This window comes from Grampus griseus (assembly GCF_964374135.1).
Source record: "Grampus griseus genome assembly, chromosome: 20".
Lineage (NCBI taxonomy): Eukaryota > Metazoa > Chordata > Mammalia > Artiodactyla > Delphinidae > Grampus > Grampus griseus.
The window spans coordinates 30,305,743-30,329,706 of record NC_139014.1 but is presented as its reverse complement, the minus strand read 5'-3'; the positions used below and the strand labels follow the sequence as shown (position 1 = coordinate 30,329,706).

General features: G+C 40.2%; 1 pseudogene across 1 annotated transcript; it reads left to right on the top strand.

Moving 5' to 3' along the window:
* Window positions 1-5,415: 5,415 nt before the first annotated feature.
* LOC309838361 (olfactory receptor 4D1-like) lies at window positions 5,416-22,289 on the top strand (annotated as a pseudogene). The gene is made up of 2 exons: window positions 5,416-6,340; window positions 21,380-22,289. The product of its transcript is annotated as an olfactory receptor 4D1-like (transcript).
* The last annotated feature ends 1,675 nt before the right edge of the window (window positions 22,290-23,964 follow it).

The window sequence follows — 23,964 nt, the reverse complement described above, 5'->3', positions numbered from 1 at the left end:
AAATCACACATCTTATAAGAGTTTAATATCCAGAATTTGAAAAGAACTCAGAAAAAACAAAAAGACATCTCAATTTAAAAATGGACAAAGGACTTGAATAGACTTTTCTCCCAAGAAGATATACAAATGGCCAACAATGAAAAGATGTTCAATACCACTGATCATTAAGGAAATGCAAATCAAAACCACAATGAGACACCATTTTACTCCCACAAAGGTGGCTAAAGTAAAAAGACATTATAAGTGTTGACAATGATATGGAGAAATCATCACTGCTCATACAGTACCGGTGGGAATATAAAATGGTGCAGCCACTGGAAAACAAACTGGCAGTTCTTTAAAAGGTTAAACATAGAGTTACCATGAGCCAGTACTTCTACTCCTGGGTATATACCCAAGATAAGTGAAAACATATGTCCGTACATAAACTTGTGTACAGATGTTATAGCAGCATTATTCATAATAGCCAAAAAGGAGAAACAACCCAAATGTCCAAGAACTGATTACTGGATAAACAAAAGTGGTATCCATGCAATAGAATATTATTTGGTCATAAAAAGGAATGAAGTACATGCTACAATATGGATGAAACTTGAAAACATTATGCTAAGTGAAAGAAGCAAGACATAAAAGACAACATATCATATGATTCCATTTATATGAAATGTCCAGAGTAGGTAAATCCGTAGGAACAAAAAGTAGATTAGTGGTTTTGCCCAGGACCGAGGAGAGAACAGAACGGGTAGTGACTGCTAAAGCGTACAAAGTTTCTTTTTGGAGTGATGAAAATATTTTGGAGTCAATGCTGATGGTTACACAAGTTTGTGAATATACTAAAACCCACTGAACTGTGCATTTTAAAATGATGAATTTTATGGTATGTGAATTCTATCTTGAGAGTAAACTTAGTTGATTTATATTGAGAAATTCACTCTGGCTGAAAGGACAGCAGATCAGAGGCTGGGGTGAGAGATACCTAAACAGTTGTACATGTGAAAAATGCTTCAGAGTTTACTCTCTAGAGGGTGTGACCTGGACCAGGTCCTAGGACCTAGCTCACTTTTTCACTGACTGGTGGTAGGAGAGGGTGGAGCACTGCCCATGGTGCTGACCTCAGGGAATTTGGCTCTTGTAAAACTCCCTGGGAATTTATTTCCTTTAAGCACTCTTATCCTTCTTCATCTTGGTCCTATGATCAGAGCCCCTGAAGTATTTTGTCCCAAGACAGTTTCTTAATGATAATATACATCTGATGTAATAGTTCACATACTTTTTAATAACTCCCGTTGCTCTCGCCCTCAGCAGCCTGAGCCCAGCTATATTTCATGAATTAAGCTTGAGTTTTGTCCCCCGAGGAATGTCCCTCTGCTTAAGACCAATCCTACATGTGTTCCTGGTCTGAGAGAGGCCAAGAGAAAAATGGAGCTGCAGGAGAAGGCTGGCCTGGATGATGGGAAGCTCTAAGTCCCCTTGGCCTCTTTGGGCTGGAGGTTGGTGATGGATCCGGGGTCCTTCCCATGGACCAATCAGCCTTGAGAAGGTTCTTGCCAAAGCCCATTGTAACACAGGCATGGGGTGGAGGGAAGCTATGGGGAAGTCTTTGGGCAGAATGCTGGGGAATGGGATTTGAGGAACAGTTGATTTTATGTGGAGCTAAGACTTTTGTCTGTACTGGGGTATGTGTTGGGTGGAATTTAGGACAGAGTGGGAGGGAGAGCAGTATATAGATGTGAACGGTTTCTCCTTCACCTCCCACACATGTACTACAGCTTCTTCCCACACCTAAGAGAAAACAAACCAGGGCTTTCTCTCTCCCTTCCCGCCCTCTAATGTTTCCCTTTTAATCTCTTTTCTCCCTCTTCCTCCTGCTTGCTGCCTCTCCCACTCACTTCAGGTTTTTATTCCTTCTCTGTTGCTATTCCTCCATGTTTTCCTTCCTCTTAAACCTTGTGTTTAATAAAAACTCTTAATGTTTCCAAGATGACCACAGAGTAGATCACCCCCATTTTTGGAACCACTTATATCTCCTCCCCTCCTCTCTCTTTGTCTTGTGTCAACTAATTTCCTGAGAGCAAGTCAGGTGGGAGACAGGACTGAGTAATAACAGAAAAGGGTCTGGAATCCTTGCCTTACCCCACACATGTCCATGGCCCTCCTTCATGTTTCTTTATTTTCTTTCCCATCTAGAATCCCTCTAAATCTACTCTCTAGACATGTAGGTGAAACAATCATTTCCAAAGATTATTTATGAGTCTGTAGAAAGAATTCTGGCCATGCTAAGATGATGCTTCTAGGATTGTAAACCTGGTGTTGCTGGGAACTAGGATGCCTGGATGCCCTTCCAGGTCCCTTAAATTGAATCCCTCTGTTCAGTGGCTACTCTCTCTCCTCACCTCTCACAGAGGTCTGCCCATCTCTCCGCCCACTATCAAGCATTCTTTTTTTTTTTTTTTTTTTTCGGTACGTGGACCTCTCACTGCCGCGGCCTCTCATGTTGCAGAGCACAGGCTCCGGACGCGCAGGCTCAGCGGCCATGGCTCACGGGCCCAGCCGCTCCGCGGCATGTGGGATCCTCCCAGACCGGGACACGAACCCGTGTCCCCTGCATCGGCAGGCGGACTCTCAACCACTGCGCTACCAGGGAAGCCCAATTTAACCCTTTTAAGTCTCAGTTTACTTATCTGTAAAGTGGGGATAATTAATAGTACTTAAGCATGAGAATAATATATGAGAATTAAACAGGATAATGCTTATAAAATGCTTAGCATAGTGCCTAGCACATAATAAACACACAGTAAATGTTAACAATCATTACCACTCAGAGAGGCCAAACCATGCTATTGAAGCTGCTGCCTACCCAGTCTGACCTTGACACCATGTGGAGGAGCGAAGACACAAAGCCAGACTAAAGCGTATTACCCTTTGTAGGGGTTGCTCTGACAACGCCCCAGAAGTGCTGTTCCGCTCTTGCCTGTCTCAGGGCTTCCTGCCCTACTGTGCTAGGATAAACCCATTTTAACCCTGTTTCATCACATCACTTCCCTCCAAAAGTCTTGCGGGGGTCTCAATGGCCCATGGGGATGCTTTTCCAATGGTACTATTCAGAGAGTAGATGCAGCCTGCATAAACAATAAAGGGCATCTTCCTGGAACATCATTTTTACACAAATATTTGAGGATAAATGTGAGTTTTAGATGAGATAAACGTGGTAATATTTTGAGTACTGTAATATCTCACAGATAATTTTAGAGAGAATTGTTTTATATTTGTCTACAGAAGTTGATAGAAATCTTTTTACATGTATTCATTCAGTTCCCTTGTAAAAAGAACTTCAGTGCTTTGCTGCTGCCCTTCCCATACTTCAGGTGGGGATCTTTCTATGTTCTATTATCTTTGCAGGGTGGGGCCTCAGGGCAAAATTTCCTGAACAATTACTGAAAACAATTCTGGAAAAGTGTAATCTGAGGGAATGGATTTTAACACCAAAGAACTCAGTTTAAGTGGATGTCTTCTAGAACTTTCACTTACTGAACTAAAGAAACATGTTTCTTCCTTGTCATATATATTTTCCATATCAATGACCAAACTTTAATGAAATAACACTTATGCTTCACCAGCATTATTTCTAGGTCAATTCAGTGATGGTTCAACAAAATGAACAGCTCATTTAAAAGGATGCATAGTATTACTATAGAGGAAAGAAGTACGTAATATTGAAGAACATTTACTTTTTAATCACATGAATACAAACCTTACCACGTGTGAGTTTGGTAATGCCCAGTATGTCTCTACTCTCTCTGATAGAAATCTCTCAAATATAAAACGTGAAGAGTCCCTACTTCCCTGTGTCATTATAAAGACAAAATAAGATCACATCTGCAAAGCCCTTGACAAAATTGGACATGTTATGAAAACTCAATAAATGGAAACTCTTAATTATTGTAGACTCTTCTATTTCTTCTATTGTTAGATTTTAGATTATTTCCTATTTTTTCTAGAAATAACAGTGAACTATACATCTATTTTCATAAGTGTTTGTTTACATTTTATAGTATATTTACAGGCTCAAGTTCCTGAAGTCACAATACATATTTTTAAAACTCAGACATAGGTTAATAAGTTGCATTCTAGATAAAGTATATTAATTTATACTTTTGCCGCCAGGGTGTGAGAAGGCCTATCTCAATAATCCTTTACAAGTGGATTTTTTTAAGCTGATTTGAATTTGAATTTAAATTTCTTTGATTACTAGAGAATATGCATCATTTATTTTTAATGTATCAGTCAATGATACTTCACCTTTCGTTTTTGTCCTTTTTCTCAGAGTGTTATTTACAAATATATATTTTTAAATGTTCTTGACAGTTGTGATTTCCAGTTTGTATTTATTAATTGAATATCATTTACCGGTTACATGGGGGTTTTCTTGTCTTTTCAGATGTCTGAGGTCTTCCGTCAGCGTTCAATAGCTGTTCCGTGTGAATCGTTCCACTGTAGATGTATTTTCAATGTTTTTGTGGGAGAAGGTGAACTCCACATCCTACTCCTCTGCCATATTGATCCCCCTCCCTCCCCTATCCTATATTTTCTTTAACACCTTGGTCTTACAAAGTTTTACAAGCCACAATACTTAAATTTTAAGCCTCCCAAAGATTGTCTAGAGATATATGTTTAATAGAAAATTCACATAAGTTTTAAAATATAAAACATGAGAGTTCAAGGAGATTTTGCACTTGTCCTGGGCTGCTTTGAGTTACCCCTACAGATGGCCCCATGGCAACAAATGCCATTCAAGAAGTATTTATGTGGAAAAGTTTCAGAAGCTCTAATCATCCCAGCTTCACTACAGCCAAAATCATCTGCTTGTTTTTCTTCACATTTGCCTCTGAATTTGTACATGACAATTTCTTCTAATACACATCTCTCTTCCTTCAGCAATGAACCATAGGCAGCCCCTCAAATGTTCACTGAAAAGAAGTCTCTATTTGTTTATCTAAAATCATTAACCTCTATATCCCTCAAGATTGATGCACCTAGGTTGATGATGTTTGTGGTCATAGGTACTTGGTGACATGTGTATTCATCCATTGATTGGTTCATCTATATCTGTAGAGGCTGTGGTTCACAGGCACAGCAAGTGTGAGTCAGACATGAAACCCATGGACAAGGACAGCATGGTACAAAGGGGAAAAGACCCATAAACGCCATACGATGTAGGGTATGGTTAGGGAGATAAGTCTGTGAAAGCCTTGAAAATGTATTTATCTCCATGGAAGGCTCTTCTAAGCTCCATTTGGGAATGGTACTCAACCAAGACTTTGATTAACTCAATCCTGACTCTCCAAAGGAGAACGATTAAATTTTTATGGTTTTTGTTTTGAATAGTTTCTCTTCTAGGCATGTGGGGAAGATCCCATGGAACGACAGAACATCACACAGGTGTCAGAGTTTGTCCTCTTGGGGTTCTCACAGACCAAGGAGTTCCAGAAATTCCTGTCTGTGGTATTCCTATTTGTCTATGTCACCACCGTTGTGGGAACCCTCCTTATCATTGTCACAGTGACTTTTGACTCTCAGCTCCACACACCCATGTATTTTCTGCTCTGAAATCAGTCTGTCATAGACATCTGCTCTTCTACAGTCACTTCCCCAGAGATGCTAGTGGACTTCTTACATGAGACCAAGATCATCTCCTACCAGGGCTGCATGGCCCAGATCTTCTTCTTCCACTTTCTGAGGGGGTGGGACTGTCTTCTTCCTCACAGTATTGGCCTATGACCGCTACATAGCCATCTCCCGGCCCCTCCACTATGTCTCCATCATGAACACTCAAATGTGTGTGGGGCTGGTGGTGACCGCTTGGGTAGGGGGCTTTCTCCACTCCATTGTCCAGCTGGTTCTGATGCTCCCATTGCCTTTTGGTGGCCCCAACATCCTGGATAACTTCTACTGTGATGTTCCACAAGTGCTAAGACTTGCCTGCAAGGACACCTCCCTCCCGGAGTTCCGTATGATCTCCAACAGTGGGATGTTGGTCCTCATCTGGTTCCTTTCCTTCTGCTCTCTTACACTGTCATCCTGATGATGCTGAGGTCCCACTCAGGGCAGGCGAGGAGGAAGGCAGCTTCCGCCTGCACCACCCACATCATCGTCATGTCTATGGTCTTCATTCCCTGTATCTATACCTATGCCTGGCCCTTCACCTCCTTCCCCATGGACAAGGCTGTGCCCATCAGCCAAACTGTCATGTTCCCCATGCTCAACCCCATCATCTAAACCCTGAGGAACCAGGAGATGCAGGCGGCCATGAAGAGATTAGGCAAGCGCCTAGTGATTTTCAGCAGGAAGTGAACTTAAAATAGGTTGACTTTAAATGACAAATCTTCTCTCTGAACTTTTGTTTTCCCATGTGAGAAGTGGAGGAAAGTCTTTATTGAGTGTAGCCGTTGAGATTAAACTAATATTTCTATGGACCTACTCCTGTGGCAGGTATTGTGTTAGGCACTTTCGCACTTTTATCTCATTCTCACAAAACTGACAATGGATATGTTCTTTTATATTAAACAGTTTTACAAATGAGAAAACTCAGAGAGAAGTGACCTGCTCAATGATGAACAGCAAGGGAGGGGCAGAGCTTGGCCATGAGATTGTTCCTCTGACTCCAAGTTTCGAGGCAGGAGATATGGGTGGGGTTTGAAACTCAGGGTCTCCCACAATCACAAGGGGAAACTTAGAGAGTTCCTCATCTATGGATGAATATCTGTGATGAATGCTCAACACTTTCATCTTTTTTTTTATAGCCTCCATTAGGACTTTATTAATAGATTTTTGTCTTTACAATACTAGGTAAAGACCAAGGAGTTCCAGAAATTCCTGTTTGTGGTATTCCTACAGCCAAACATAATATCCATTTCCATAAAATACTCAGTTAAAAAGACACACAACTTCTTTATATAAAACCTGTTTAAGTGTTCCAACTTTAATAATCCTATCAACTCTTACATTTTAATGTTCTCTCAATTGAATTGCAGCCTAACACTTTCATCTCAACTTTGGAACAATCACATTCTTTTCTGCTCCCTGCCTCTCTGCCTCCTTCACCGCAGTATTTGGGAAGTGTTCTCACTTTTAACATTTTTCTAAATATTTCCCATAAAAGTATTTTCCCTTTGGATTTATTCCTTTTCTAGAAAAATTCTTTGGATAATCTGAAAAGTATTCTACTTTCCCAACCTAATCTTTACATCATTTGGATGATATGGCTGAGAAGAAGATGCTAATAGTATGGTTGGGGAACCAAGGTCAGAGGGCAGGGCCATGTCTATTAGTGGTCCAGATTTGAGGCATGGGTTCAGTCCAAAGCTGTCACCTCATGGGTTTTTGCCTTTCTCTTTGACTTTCTTCCCTGGGATGAGGACTTCTTGAGGGCAAAGGTGTGTTTTATTCATCTTTATATCCTCCCAGCACCTTGAACAGTATTTTATACAGAGAGGCATTTCTGCTTTTTCTTGCACCCTATTCTTTCCCTGTCGAGTTCAGATCTACTTTTTATTTCCCTCTCTGTAACTTATATTTCTTTACTCCATCTTTTATTTTCAAATTGGAAATTATCATGAATATTCAGATTTTTTGGCTGTACATTTTAATACAGTATAATAATTATTACAAGCAAAAGATTATGTGTACAATGCATGTAAGCTATAAAACACTATATTGTATGGACACTCATGTGCACACTACTCAGTTCAAGAACCATATGGCACCAATAGCTTATACCTGCCTGTAGGTACTCTCTATCACATCATTGCTCCCCGGATGAAACTATATTGTTGAATTTTGTGTTTATCATTTCATTGCTTATAAAAATAATTTCATCACATTTTTACATAATCAGTGTATTGTTTTGTTTTGCTTTTTTTGAACTTGATAAACATATCAGACTGTACTTAATATTCTGAGGGTGTTTTTCACTCAACATTATGTTTCTAAACACCCATATTGCTCTGTTTGACTGTGGTTCATTCATTTGCGCTGCTATATTATATTCCATTGTGAGAATAAGTTATTGGGGTTGCTCCCAGTTTTTGCTCTAGCAAACAGTGCTCTTTTGAATATTTTTTCTGTTTGTCTCCAGTTGTTATATTGAGGAGCTATGGCTCATTAACTTGAAGTGGAATTGCTGAGTCATGAGATCTTCAAAGACTTACCTTTACAAAATCGTGCCAAATTATTTTCCAAAGTTGTAACACATTACATGTTCATCAGCAGAGTTGAAGTGTTCCTATTGATTCACATCCTCCTAACAGCTGATATTGTCAGACGTCTTCATTTTTGCCAGTGTATGGGTAAACGATGATATTTCACTGTAGTCAATTTGCATTCCTCTAACATTTCTTTCCATATTTTTTACTGCATTCAGGTTTCCCATGAATGCCTTTTGTTCACTTTTCTACTGACTTTTTCTAGTTAATGTAGGAGTTCTTATATAATTTGCTGATCTATTCTCAGCTATATTTATTACAATACCTTCTCCTAGTTTGTGGTTTGTCTTCTTTATTTTTGGTGTTAGTGTTCATGTAGTCAGGTATATCAATCTTTTATTTTGGTATTACCTCTTACTGAGATCTAATTTTTAAAAATTGCTTCTTATCCAGAGGACAAAAAGATATTCTGCTACATATAATAGTTCTTTTTTTAAATATAAAGTTTGTTTATTTATTTATTTTTATTTGGGCTGCGTTGGGTCTTCGTTGCTGTGTGTGGGCTTTCTCTGGTTGTGGCGAGCGGGGGCTACTCTTCGTTGCGGTTCACGGGCTTCTCAGTTCAGTGGCTTCTCTTATTGCAGAGCACGGGCTCTAGGCACGCGGGCTTCAGTAGTTGTGGCATGTGGGCTCAGTAGTTGTGGCGCGCGGGCTCTAGAGCGCAGGCTCAGTAGTTGTGGCGCACGGGCTTAGCTGCTCCGCGGCACGTGGGATCTTCCTGGGCCAGGGCTCGAACCCGTGTCCCCTGCGTTGGTAGGCGGATTCTTAACCACTGCGCCACCAGGGAAGCCACATATAATAGTTCTTCTATTTTAACTTTTTAAAAAATTTAACTTTAAACACCTTTTTAACTTTTTGAAAAATCTCAAACTTACACTAAAGTCGCAAGTATAGTATAAAGGACTTTTTTTTCCCCTGACGGTTTGAGGAAACCGGGTAAGTTGCCAACCTGATGTCCACCTTAATATTTGTGTGTATTTTCTACAAAGACATTCCCTCCAATACTGCCATACAGTCACTAAAATTGATACACATCAATACATTGTTAGAATCAAATCTTTAGCCTCTACTCAAGTTTTGCCATATGTCCCAAGAAAGTCTCATAGAAAGAGAATCTGCTTCAAAAACATGTGTTGTGGGTCTTCCCTGGTGGTCCAGTGGTTAAGACTTCGCCTTCCAATGCAGGGGGTGCCAGTTCGATCCCTGGATGGGGAGCTAAGATCCCACATGCCTCGTGGCCGGAAAAAAAAAAAACCACCCAAACATAAAACAGAAGCAATATTGTAACAAATTCAATAATGATCCACATCAAAAAAACCTTAAACAAACAAACAAACAAAAAGACCATGTGTTGCATTTAGTCGTCATGTGTCTTTAGGCTCTTTTGATCTGGAAGAGTTTCTCCTTGATTTTGATTATCTTGGAACTTTAAAAAATTATTGGCCAATTATTTTGTAGAATGTCCTTCAGTTTGGATTTGTCAGATGTTTCATGATGATTAGACTCAGGTGATGCATCTGTGTCAGTTTGCCAGGAATATCGCAGAAGTCATGCTGTGTTCTTATTACAACCTATGAGGGATGAGTGATTTTGCTTTGTCTCTTTACTAGTGTCCCATCACTCTTTTTTTTTGTTGTCCCATCACTTTGATTACTTGACTAAGAAGTGTTCATTAGGCTTCTCACCTAAGTTATTCATTTTCCCTTGGAAATTAGTAAATATTTTGTGGAAAGGTACTTTGAGACTATGTCAATATCTGGTTTCTTATCAAACTTCCAATTTATTTATTTATTTATTATCTGTGTGAACTTGTATTTTCCTTTTTTTATTCATTAAGTTATAATCCATTATTATCATTATTTACTTTGATGCTCAATTTACCCCAGATTTGGCCAGTCATAGTCTCTTCAGGCTGGCTTCTATGTTCTTTTTTTTTTTTTAATATTTATTTGGCTGCATCACTGTGGCACGTGGGCTCTAGAGCACGCAGGCTTAGCTGCAGCATGCATATGGGATCTTAGTTCCCTGACCAGGGATTGAACCTGTATCCCCTACGAAGGCGGATTCCTAACCACTGGACCACCAGAGAAGTCCCATATGTTCTTTCTATTCTTTGAGCACTTCCTTTCTTACCGGCCCAATGAAACGCCCCATGCTTATCTTGTACTTTCTGTGCTCCAGCTCTGGAATCAGCTATTTCAGTAAACAGTCCTGCTTCCTTTGAGTGGAGAATGGTATTTAGAAGGCAAACTTGGGTGCTGGGTGTGCTCACTGTTACATATATATATATATATATATATATATATATACATTTCTCCTTTCCCAATCCAGCATCACAGAACTTAGAACTTATTCTGTTTTTCCCTTTCCACACTTATAACTATTTTCTCTGCTGAGGAACCTGGCTCTCATAATCCTTTATATAAATATATGAAATTCACTTCACCTAAAATTAACTTTTTCAAGTGTACAATTTAGTGGCATTTAGTATTTTCACAGTGTTGTGCAGCCATCACCTCTGTCTTGTTCCAAAACATTTCATCCCCCCGAAAGGATTTCCCATACCCACTAAGCAGTCATTCCCCATTCTCTCCCCTCTCCTCAGCTCCTGGAAACCACTAGTCCGCTTTATGGACTTACCTATATTACCTATATGGATTACCTATATGGACTTACCTATATGGACTTACCTCTATATTTCATAAAGTAGAATGATAAAATATTTGTGTCTGGCTTCTTGCACTTAGCACAATGTCAATAAGGTTAGTTTACACTGTAGTATGTATTAATACTTCATTCTTTTTTGGCCATGACGCATGGCTTGAGGAATCTTAGTTCCCCCATCAAGGATTGAATCTGCGCCCTCAGCAGTGAAAGCATGGAGTCCTAACAACTGGACCGCAAGGGAATTCCCTGTACTCCATTCTTTTTTATGGCTGAATACTATTCCATTGTCTGGATACAGCACATTTTGTTTACCCATTCATCTGATGAAAGACATTTTAGTTGTTTACATCTTTTGCCTATTGTGTGTAGTGCTGCTGTTAGCCTTTGTAAGCATTTGTTTGAGTACCTGTTTTCAGGACTTTCAAGTATATACCTAGGAGTAGAATTGCTAGGTCATATGGTTAATTCTATATGTAACTTGTTGAAGAACTGCCAAAGTGTTTTCCACAGCAGCAGTACCCTTTTTTGTTCCCACTAGTAATTATGAGGCTTCTAAATTCCTCACATCTTCTCTAACACTTGTAATTTTCTATTGTTGTTATTATTATTACCATCCTATCATGTATGAAGTGGTATCTCATTGTGATTTTGATTTTCATTTCCCTAATTACTAATGACGTTGAGCATCTTTTCATGTTGAGCATTTTTTCTTGTTGGACATTTGTATATCTTCTTTGCAGAAATGTATATTCAAATCCATTGCCTATTTTTTTTAAATTGGGTTGTCTTTTTTGTTGTCAAGTTGTAGCAGTTCATTACATATTCTGGATAATAGATCCTTGTCAAATTTTGATTTGCAAATACTTTCTCCCATTCTTTGGAAGAAATCTTTTCACTTTTTTCATAAGGGTCTTTGATGCACACATTTTTAAATTAGGATGAAGTCCAATTTATCATAATTTCTTTTGTTGCTTGTGTTCTTGTTATCATACCTGAGTATGCCTTGCCAAATCCAAGTTCATAAAGATTTACCTCTATGTTTGCTTCTAGGATTTTTATAGTTTTGTCTCTTACATTTAGGACTTTGATCCACTTTGAGTTAATTTTTTGTAGATGGTATGAGGTAGTGGTCCAACTTTATTCTTTTGCATGTGGATATCCAGTTGTCCCAGCACAATTAATGAAGAGACAATTCTTTCCCCATTGAATAATCTTGGCACTCTCGGTGAAAATCAATTGACCATAAAAATATGGTTTATTTCTGGACTCTCAATTCTATTCTCAATTCTATTCTGTGTAGGGATGGGCCCTTGGAGTTCCCTACTCTGCCATTTTCTCTGACATCACTCTATCCTTAATTTTTTAACTTGCTTCATTCATCCCCCTGTATACAACCATCTCCCATAGCAGTTCTGTCCATGTTTCCACTCTCTCTCCTGATGCTTTCCTCACTCCAGTTGGGCTTTGGTATCATACAGCAGACCAGCCCCCTGCTCAGACACTTTCCTTACCCTACTCGTGCTCCAACACCCCCATCAGAATATCCCCCATGTGGAAACCCTCCTCACCCTGCTTGGGCTCTGACACCTGACATCAGGGTGCACCTGTGCATAGACACCCTTCTCATCCATTTGGAGTTTTGCTCCCCACACTGAGTCATCCCACTATGGGAATATTCTTCTCACTGTGCTTTAATGTTCACAACTGGTGGCTCCCAAAAGGGATATCCAGGCTCTGACAACCCATGCTGGGCCCCATCCTGTGGAAACTCTATTCAAACTGTGTTTTTATTCTACACTAGGAGGATTTTCTCAACTCTACCTTCCAATCTCTCTATTAAAGTTTTCATTTCTGTCAACATATTTTAATATCCAAGAACCCTTTTTTGTTCTATGATTTTTAATACCATCTTGTTCTTATTTATGGATCCTATGTCTTCTTGTTTCTCTGAAAGGATGTTAATTATATAAACTTTTCTTCTATTTCCTATGTCATTTCTGTTTGCGTCTCATTTATTTTTCTATTTATTTTTTTTCCCTTTTGTATTAGTGGTCTTCCTGTTGATCCTTGGCTATCTACATTTAAGAGTAAGGGAATAAAATATGAATTCATACCTCTATGTATTAAAGCTTTTAAACTTTACCTTAGGGGTTCAGATGGAAATCAGCTCTTTACTGGAGGACACCCAAGTACCAATACATGGAGATCTATTTTTCAGGAGTTGTTGTTTCTGCAAAGAAAAACCTTGATTTCCTGTCTTTGGCTTAGATGCTCAAATTTTGTTCTGGGGTGAGGAGCGTGATGATCCTCAGTACCTCTTAGACAGAGAAATTACCGCTGACCTCCTTTTCTTATTTGAGTGTGTGACCTCACATTTGAGTTCATGACCTCTACTGTTAGAAGAGTTATCCTACTTACGACAGACTTTGCATCCCTGTCAGTATTCTCTTGCCTCTGGTCCATCATGTTCATCCCCGTTTCCAGGTGCTTTATAAGAAGATAGCCTTGTTCTTGGGTGTCTACCCAAAGCCATTGCCAACCACCTCCCCCTTGCTTGTCCCCTATCATAAGTGTTCACCTTCCCAGAACACTTAGAAGCCAGGAGTGCTCATGTGTTCATGTGATCCAGTTCATGTGATCACAACAAACAGTGTGATAGCCTAGGAGATTCTGGGAAAGATTTCTCCTCCAGGAGTAGAGGCAAGAGATGCAGGAGGAGAAAGAAACTGCCCTCCACCCGTTTCCTCCCCACCAACCTTTGAATGAGATGTGTGAGGGCTTACACCATAAGGAAGCATGGAGGCCATCTCGGCTCATGAGGGAGAGGCCAAGGGCACCACAGACCCACTGAATCAGGGTCTTGATATCACTGAGCCATGGGTCCTTGTTGGCTCGTCGGCTTTCACACTCTGAATTTTCTTAATTACCTATTTATCCTCCTCCTTCTGTTCTTAGCTCCCATCTCCTTTTCCCTTTCTCCTCTAGCTCTTCACCCTCCTCACATCTTTAATGATTTTGAAGCTGGGATGGGCTGGGTAACGAACACAGAACACTTATAAGCTCCTAACTGCCCTCACGAAGTCTCTTCTGAAACAGGATGGGGTATGAATAAACAGAGGAGCTGCACCGCTATGTTCATCCTCTCAACTCTCTCATCTCTCTTCCTCCCTGCTGCCAGAGAGGCCCGCATCTGTAGGTCATTCTTCTGCATAACGTCCTCCACCGGCTTCTCACCTCCCTCAAGGTAAAACTTAAGTGTATGAGCCTGATCTCTTAACACTATTCACAGTGATTCCTGCCTCCTTTCTACCCTAATGTCCCTTCACTTCCCCTGTGCTCCAACCTTGCCAAGGCCCTGAGGGCTCTTGGAGTGTATGCTGTGCCAGTTCATCCCTGGACCTCTGGTCTTCCTGTCAGAAACACACTTTCCCTCCTTTGTCTGCCTAACACATTTGAACTTTACCTCTGTAAAGTTCATCCCTGAGCATTTTTTCTTGTTGGACATTTGTATATCCAACAAGATATTTGTATAGTCTCCATGTGTTTTGTATAGTCTCCATGTGTTAAGACTCCGAAGTCTTCCTTCTCTTCCAGTCATGGTTACCTGCTCAGCCTTTTAACCGTTGGCCATTCTGCTAGTAGAGGTATCTCCTCTCTGAAGTGCCTTTATGTGTTCCTGGGTCTGTTTTTCGCATCAACCTGTGAGTTCCTTGAGAGGAGAATGGATTTCTTATTTTTGTATCCGCAACATTGTGCATTGAGGTGTACCCAACCTTCCTTTTACTGCTCTCCTGTTCTTAAAAAAGGATAACTTTCAGTTATGCTAACAAATAGACTGCCAAATATTTCCCAGCAAAGATGGGTTTATTCAGGATCAGCAGAGAATTGCAATTCAGGGTCTGCACCCATAGTGAGCCACGTGCAAGTCCCCAGTGGGAAGGGAACTTCTTTCTTTAGAGAGAAAAAAGAAGGTGGCAGGCTGTAGTAAAAAAAAGAGCCCATGGCTTTTCTTTGGCTGAGTTCTTGCCAGGAAAGAAGTAGAGTCTTTATTTTTCCTGTTGGGCTCTGCTATTGTCACAAGGTTTGAGAGCTCCCCCTTCTGGTCTCTCAACACTATTTAATTGAAGCTTCTGTTTATTAATTTTTACACATTTATTGAATGTTCACAACGGCCCAAGTACAATAACTCCAAAACAATAAGCCACATTGTAATCAATTTCTAAAGCAGATAACTCGTCCACAATCATGCTCTGAGGAATCAACTTTGGGGTTGAAATGTGTTTACAAACATTTCTGTGACTTGAGAGGAGAAATATATAAAGTAGAAGATATAATGGCTTTCTTATTGAAAACCAAATCAGAATTATAATGAATTAGTCCAGGTAATTTAATTAGTTATTGTTAATAATGTTACAGTTAGTGACATCTGACAGTCAAGGAGATTGATAAGACCTAGTCCCTTCCTCAGCCTCAACCCAGGCTATTTTAACGGGTGGTTGGTTTTTAAGTGGAATAAAGCTCTAAATGTTGGGAAGAATTCATGTTTTTTTAAATCTATATCTCTTGTATTTGGACAAAACCAGAGCTTCAGATAGTGTTTTTCTATGTTCTTGCTAAGTATAAATATTTGTAACAAAAGAACTCAGATCATCCTGGAAATCTCATGTAGAAAGGAAAGCTACTGGACACCAAGATTAGAAATTCCAATTCTGGTTCATCATAATAAGAAAATATATGCACTTCCTGTACTAGTCCTTGTATGAAAGGAAGGATCTTACCGAGTAATAATTCATATATAAAGGGTACTAGAATGTTATAGATGGTGCAATAGAATTGGATATGGATGGGGAATCAACCTTGGGATCCGGTTGACAAAATAAAAGACAGATTTATAGGTTTTGTTTCCAATGTAGTATACAAATATCTTCCCACCTATAATGTTGTCCAAGTCAAGGTCAATTAATTCTTTTTAAAAAAGTAAACTATTAAACCAGTCGCCTTGATGATGCTGTGAGAAAGAACTGTTCATTCTGCTGACAAGAGCAGTGAAACTCAAAGTCAGTGGTTCTCAAACTGTGAGATAAGCAGCATTAGCATCACCTGAAAACTTGTTAGAAATGTGAATTCTCAGGCTCCACCCAAACCTACTAAGTCAAAAATTCTGCATGGGAGTGTCTGAGTTTTGACATTCCCTCCAGGTGATTCTAATGCATGTTTAAGTGTGTGAACCACTGGTCTATGAAGTGGGTCCTTCCAAAAATCCCAGAAATTTTGAGAGTTTCTGGCCTTTCTAATCTTGATCTCCTAATCTTACATGTCATGAATCGCTACAATTTTCATTGTCATTGGTGGGTTTTTGTTTTGTTGTTTTTTGTGGGTTTTAAAAAAAATTTTGTTTGCTTGCTTGCTTTTTGCCCTCAAGGCAGACCTTTCAAATAGTAAGTGTTATTTTTTGTTGCTGTGTTGTTTTGTTTTTGGAGTTTTCATATAGAATTATTTTATTTGCACTTAAGCAGATGCATTAACAGAAGGTAGTTTGGTTATAGTCTCCATGTGTTAAATTATTTGCTCATGCGTTAATTCAGTTAATATTCATTAAGCTTCCAATATGTTCCAGGTATTCTTTTTCTGGGGGGAAGGGAGTTTGCAATTTTTTTAATTTTATTTTTTATACAATTTTTCAAGGTTACACTCCCTTTACAATTATTACAAAATATTGGCTATATTCCTCGTGTTGTACAATACATTCCTGTATCCTATCTTACACCCAATAGTTTGTACCTCCCACTCCCCATCTCTATATCACCCCTCACCCCCCTTCCCACTGATAACCACTAGTTTGTTCTCTGTGTCTGTGAATCTGCTTCTTTTTTTGCTTTTTTCACTAATTTGTTATACTTTTTTAGATTGCACATATAAGTGATATCATATAGCATTTGTCTTTCTCTGTCTGACTTATTTCACTCAGCGTAATGCCCTCGAAGTCCATCCATGTTACTGCAAATGGTAAAATTTCATTCTTTTTTATGGCTGATTAGTATTCTGTCGTATCTATATACTGCATCTTTATCCATTCATCTGTTGATGGGCACTTAGGTTGCTTTCATACTTTGGCAATTGTAAATAATACTGCTAGGAACATTGGGGTGCATGTATTTTTTTCAAATTAGTGCTTTTGTTTTTTACGGATATACACCTAAGGGTGGAATTGCTTGGTCATATGGTAGTTCTATTCTTAGTTTTTTGAGAAACCCACATACCGTTTTCCACGTGGCTGCACCAATTTACAGTCCCAACAGTGTACAAGGGCTCCCTTTTCTCCACATTCTGGCCAACATTTGTTATTTCTGTTCTTTCTGATAACCATTCTGACAGGTGTGAGGTAATGTCTCATTGTGGTTTTAATTTGCATTTCCATGATGATTAGCATTGCTGAGAATCTTTTCATGTACGCGTTGGCCATCTGCATTTCCTCTTTGGAAAAAATGTCTATTAAGTTCTGCCAATTTTTAATTGGTTTTTTTGTTTTATTGATGTTGAGTTGTACGAGCTGTTTATATATGTTGGCTATTAACCCATTATTGGTCCTATCATTTGCAAATATTTTCTCCCATTCAGTAGGTTGTCTTTTCGTTTTATCGAGGGTTTCCTTTGCTCTACCAAAGCTGTGAAGTTTAATTAGGTCCCATTTGTTTATTTATTTTTTATTTTTTGCGGTACGTGGGCCTCTCACTGTTGTGGCCTCTCCCGTTACGGAGCACGAGCTCCAGACGCGCAGGCTTATTGGCCATGGCTTACGGGCCTAGCCGCTCCGCGGCATGTGGGATCTTCCTGGACCGGGGCATGAACCCGTGTCCCCTGCATCAGCAGGCAGACTGTCAACAACTGCACCACCAGGGAAGCCCCCATTTGTTTATTTTTGCTTTTATTTTCTTTACTTTAGGAGACATATCTCAAAAAATATTGTGGCAATTTATGTGAAAGAGTGTTCTGCCTATGTTATAGTATACAGTTGTACATTTATGTCTTTAATCCATTTTGTGTTTATTTTTCTATATAGTGTTAGAGAATATTCTAATTTCATTCTTTTATATGTAGCTATCCAGTTTTCCCAGCACCAATTATTGAAGAGCCTGTCTTTCCTCCATTGTATTGCCTCCTCTGTTGGAGATTAATTGACTATAAGTGCATGGGTTTATTTCTGGCTATCCTGTTCCATTGATCTGTGTGTCTGTTTTTGTGCCCATACCATTCTGTATTGATTACTATAGCTTTGTAGTATAGTCTGGAGTCAGAGTGCATAATTCCTCCAACCCTGATCTTCATTCTCAAGATTGTTTTGGCTATTTGGGGTCTTTTGTGGTTCCATACAAATTTTTAAATTATTTGTTCTAGTACTGTGAAAAATGCCTTTGGTACTTTGATAGGGATTGCATTGAATCTGTAGGTTGCCTTGGGGAGTATGGTCAAATAGCAAGTGTTTCTGAAAGACTTAGAAACTTTTCTTTTTTTGTGGTACGCGGGCCTCTCACTGTTGTGGCCTCTCCTGTTGCAGAGCACAGGCTCGGGACGCGCAGGCTCAGCGGCCATGGCTCACGGGCCCAGCCGCTCTGCGGCATGTGGGATCTTCCCGGACTGGGGCACGAACCCGTGTCCTCTGCATCGGCAGGCGGACTCTCAACCACTGCGCCACCAGGGAAGCCCGACTTAGAAACTTTTTAGCAACTCCCATTGTTCCCTTGTCCCCAGCAAGACTCATTCCAGCTCTGCTTCCTGTTCCCAGTCCAATAATTTCTCCCTAAGGATATCCCTTCGTCCCCAGGGTCATGCCGATGAGTTGTGTGTGTGAGGTATGGGCAGAGATCAGAAAGCTGTGAAGCTGCATAGAGAGGACCTCCCAGAAATATGTAAGACCTGAACTCTCTTCCCCCATTCGGGGCTGAAGGAAGGTGAGAGCCTGAGGGTTTCCACACTTCCGAATAGGTCAATAGTAGCTAGGTTCTTGAAAACACCTGCTGGAGGCTGGAGAGAATAAAAAAGTGATATAGACTTGATGGTACTAAGTTTAAAGTTGGAGGAGAGCCTTGGGAAGTAATTGAGGGGATGTGCTTTTAAGCAGCTGCTTTAGGTTGCATGTAAAACCCAGTAATTTTAACAACCAGTTATAGATGTGGCTTTATGAGATAGGGAACATAGGATAAGTAAATTCACTTTAAAAATCTCCACATAATCAATTACCTCCTTAATACATTAACTTGACAATATTTACTGAGCATGTGCTGTATCAGAGTGGCTGTTCCAAGTCCTGGGGTTGCCAAGATATTGAAATTACGATGTAGTAAGTTGAGGAGAGAAGCTGAAAAAATGAATGATGATAAACCTATAGCAGAGTATGTTTTCGATGTTTAAGAACACTGAAAAATGGGGAATTTGTTCTGTATGGGAGAAATGGTGACAGGAATGACAGAGAGGGTGATATTTTAGTGGGCCTTCTCTAGGGTTGAGAAGGTATGAACAGAATTCCAGGGAACCAACATGGAAATAAATAAATATGGAGTGTGTTTAAGACTTTAATCCATTAAAGAGCTAGTGGTTCATCAGAGGCGGAGATACCGATTAGAAAGGCAGATGGAGCTTACGTTTTACAGCCCTGTATGACATGCTGTGTTGCATGCACATGTACGTGTATCCACCCTGACTTGATCCACAAAGTACTGGATGTGGCTCCTAAGGGGCTCTGGTGAGCATCACTACAAGGATAGAAGTGAGGGGAATGTGATCATTTCAGCATTTAGAAAGGTCTCATGGACAGCTGTGTAGAAAGTGGACTGGAGTGAAAACAAATTGAAGTGAAAAATAAGGGAGTGATCTCTCAGACATAGAGAATAAATGTATGGATACCAAGGGGGGGGTGGGATGAATTGGGAGATTGGGATTGAAATATATACACTGCTGTGTATAAAATAGATAACTGGTGGGAACCTACTGTGTAGCACAGGAAACTCTACTTGGTGCTCTGTGGTGACCTAGATGGGAGGGAAATCCAGGAAAGAGGGGATATGTGTATATGTATGGCTGATTCACTTTGCTGTACAGTGGAAACTAACACAACATTGTAAAGCAACTGTACTCCAATAAAAATTAATTTAAAAAAATAAGGGAGTGGTCTCTGATAGATAATGGATTGCATGAGGTCAGGGTGGGAGATGAGACGAGGCAGGGGGAGTGGGGAGGGCACTTAACCCTCACCTGTCACCTCTTATCTCTCAACCTCTATATCCTTCTTCCCCTTTGTTCCCATTCCCTCCCCTGCCCACCATCTTTCCATCTCTTCTTCCTTCACTCATTCTATTCCCCCATTTTCCTTCCTTATAATTTCCTTCCTCCCTTTAATTCTTCGTCTATTTCCATTTCTTCTCCTTCAATATTTTTTTCTCTTCTACTCTTGGATTCAATAACATCTTCTGAAATTGCTGTCCTTTCAGAAGAGCTCTAAGTCTCCTCCAAACAATATATTCATCATCTATTTCTTCACTAATGATAGTTACCCCTCTGCCTCTTGTCTCCACCTCTGATCTGGGGAGCCTCACCTAGTAAGGGACGACCTACTGTGAAGGATGGAAAGAAATGGAATGCCCCAGATGTCCAGCTGTATCCAGAGGCTCCCCTGCATGGACCTGCACACACAATAGCTTTTCACCCACTCAGCAGTTAACACCAGCTATTTATTAAGTACTGACTATGAGCAAGGATGGGTACTGCAGGGCACAAATAAATTATGAATCAAGACTTATGTCTGTAGCATATTATGAACTGTGGAGGAAAAATATAGACACATGAAAAATTCATTAACATTATGATGTGCTAACTGTTGTATGAAAAATGATTGGTACAAAAATGTATTAGAGACTGGAAAGGGGAGGACGTCTTTAGAGCAGGAGACTACACAGAGGAGAGTGATTACCATTTATTATTCCAGGCACTGTTCTAGGAACCTTATGTGTTATTTTATTTAATCCCCTAGACAATTTCTATAAAGAAAACATTTTTCTTATAGATGTGGAAACTGAGATTAAGAGAGATTAAGTAACTAGCTCAAGGCCAAATCTCAAGGAAATAGAGGCTTTGAAATTTGACTGCAGGTCCGTTGGACTCCAAGAGCCTTCCCACCACTATATTACACCGAATCTTTGAAAGGCAGGTTGCATGTGTCTCTGGATGGCTTTAAGATATCTCAAGAATGTGTATTCCAGCACCAACTAGTGAACTCTCCAGAGACAAGGCCATTTAATCAGAACTGGTATTACGATCTGCACATAAATTTCCATCAGCTAGACCTGGACACTGAAAGCACTAAATGGGCAAGTAGTGACTTCATGCATCTCTGTCTGTGGTTTGTGTTGTTTAGGTGTATGGAGAAAACACCATGGAATCAGGGAACCTCACGTGAGTATCAGAATTTGTCTTTCTGGGGCTCTCACAGACTCAGGAGCTCCAGCTCTTCTTGTTTCTGGTGTTCCTGTTTGTCTCCACCTCCACTGTCATGGGAAACCTCCTCATCATGGTCACAGTGACCTTTGATTCCCACTCCAAACACCCATGTATTTTCTGCTCTGAAATCTGGCTGTGTTAGAGCTCTGTTTCTCCACGGTCACTGCCCCAAAGATGGTGGTGGACCTCCTCGCTGAGAAGAAGGCCATCTCCTATCAGGGCTGCATGGCCCAGATCTTCTCCTTCCACTCTGTGGGAGGGTCCATGGTTTTCTTCCTCTCATTTATGGCCTATGATTGCCTTGTTGCCATCTCTCAGCCCCTCCACTATGTCACCATCATGAACACTCAGATCTGTGTGGGGCTGGTGGTGACTAACTGGGTGGGAGGCTTCATCCATTCCATTTGCCAACTGACTCTGATGATCCCCCTGCCTTTCTGTGGCCCCAATGTCCTAAATAATTTCTACTGTGATGTTCCACAAGTGCTGAGACTTGGCAGCACGGACACTTCCCTCCTGGAGTTCCTTATCATTTCCAATAGTGGGGTGCTGGTCCTCATCTGGTTCCTCCTTCTCCTGACCTCCTACTCAGCCATCCTGGTGATCCTGAGGTCTCATTCAGGGCAAGTGAGGAGGAAGGCAGCTTCTACCTGCACCACTCACATTGTCGTGGTGTCTATGGTCTTTGTTCCAAGCATTTACCTCTACACCCAGCCCTTTACCTCCTTCTCCATTGACAAGGCTGTATCCATTAGCCAAACTGTCATGACCCCCATGCTCAACCCCATGATCTACACCCTGAGAAACAAGGAGATGCAGGCAGCAGTGAAAAGATTAAGGAGGTACCAGCTGGTTTATAAAAGGGAGTGACAGTGGGCGGATCACTTCTCTTTGGCTTTGTTTTCTATTTATAAGGTGGAGTGACAGCCACTGTTTACTGCTTCATAGCTTTGGAAATGTTGTGAAGTTCATCTTAGAACTTAATAATTTTGAAATTAAGCAACTCAGTTTTTTAGGAAAAAGGAAAATATCCTTATTTTTTGTGTGTGTGAAGGTTGATTTGAACACTTCTATGACAGTAAGATATGTTCCCTTGGAAATATGTTGGAAAGCCACACTCTCCTTTATGCCTCTGGTGGACGGTTTTCCCTTAGGATGACAGCATTTCCCCAGAAGGGCAGTTCTGTTTTCTGCCTTTTGATCTCTTTTCCCGATAACCCTTTTGTTCTTTGTCCAGAGTGATAGAGAAAGTGCAGAACTTGGAGACTTGGCCCTAAACTGGGAGCCTTTGTCCCATTACTTACCAAACTAGTAACCTTGAATGAGCCACCTGACCTCTCTTGCATTCATGGATTCTTCCTCACCAAACTAGCATAAAACAATATCTGTCTCAATAATCTCACTTTTGTTATAAGATTCAAATTTTAAAAATGTGTAAGAATATTTTGTAAACCATGGAACCTACGTAAGGATTATTGTTGTTGTCATTATTCCTGACATTTATTCTTCCATCAGTTGAGTAGTGTTTTGGAAGTAGGGCAGATATTCCTAAGTGCAGTGAGGGAGGCATGGAGAGGGTGGGGGCTGAACTCCAGAGGGGTCATGCAACATGCCCGAGGGTGAAACTGAGACTAGAGAGTGACATAAATTCAGGGGCATGCAGACACTATCAAACTCTTAGAGGAAAACATAGGCAGAACACTCCATGACATAAATCACAGCAAGATCCTTTTTGACCCACCTCCTAGAGAAATGGAAATAAAAACAAAAATAAACAAATGGGACCTAATGAAACTTAAAAGCTTTTGCACAACAAAGGAAACCATAAAAAAGACAAAAAGACAACCCTCAGAATGAAAGAAAATATTTGAAAATGAAGCAACGGACAAAGGATTAATCTCCAAAACATACAACCAACTCATGCGAGTCAATATCAAAAACACAAACAACCCAATCCAAAAATAGGCAGAAGACCTAAATAGACATTTCTCCAAAGAAGACATACAGATTGCCAACAAACAAATGAAAGAATGCTCAACATCATTAATCATTAGAGAAATGCAAATCAAAACTACAATGAGATAACATCTCACACCAGTCAGAACGGCCATCATCAAAAAATCTAGAAACAATAAATGCTGGAGAGGGTGTGGAGAAAAGGGAACCCTCTTGCACTGTTGGTGGGAATGTAAATTGATACAGCCACTATGGAGAACAGTATGGAGGTTCCTTATAAAACTAAAAATAAAACTACCATATGACCCAACAATCCCACTATGGGGCATATACCCTGAGAAAACCATAATTCAAAAAGAGTCACGTACCACAATGTTCACTGCAGCTCTATTTACAATAGCCGGGACAGGGAAGCAACCTAAGTGTCCATCGACAGATGAATGGATGAAGAAGATGTGACACATATATACAATGGAATATTACTCAGCCATGAAAATAAATGAAACTGAGTTATTTGCAGTGAGGTGGATGGACCTAGAGTCTGTCATACAGAGTGAAGTAAGTCAGGAAGAGAAAAACAAATATCATG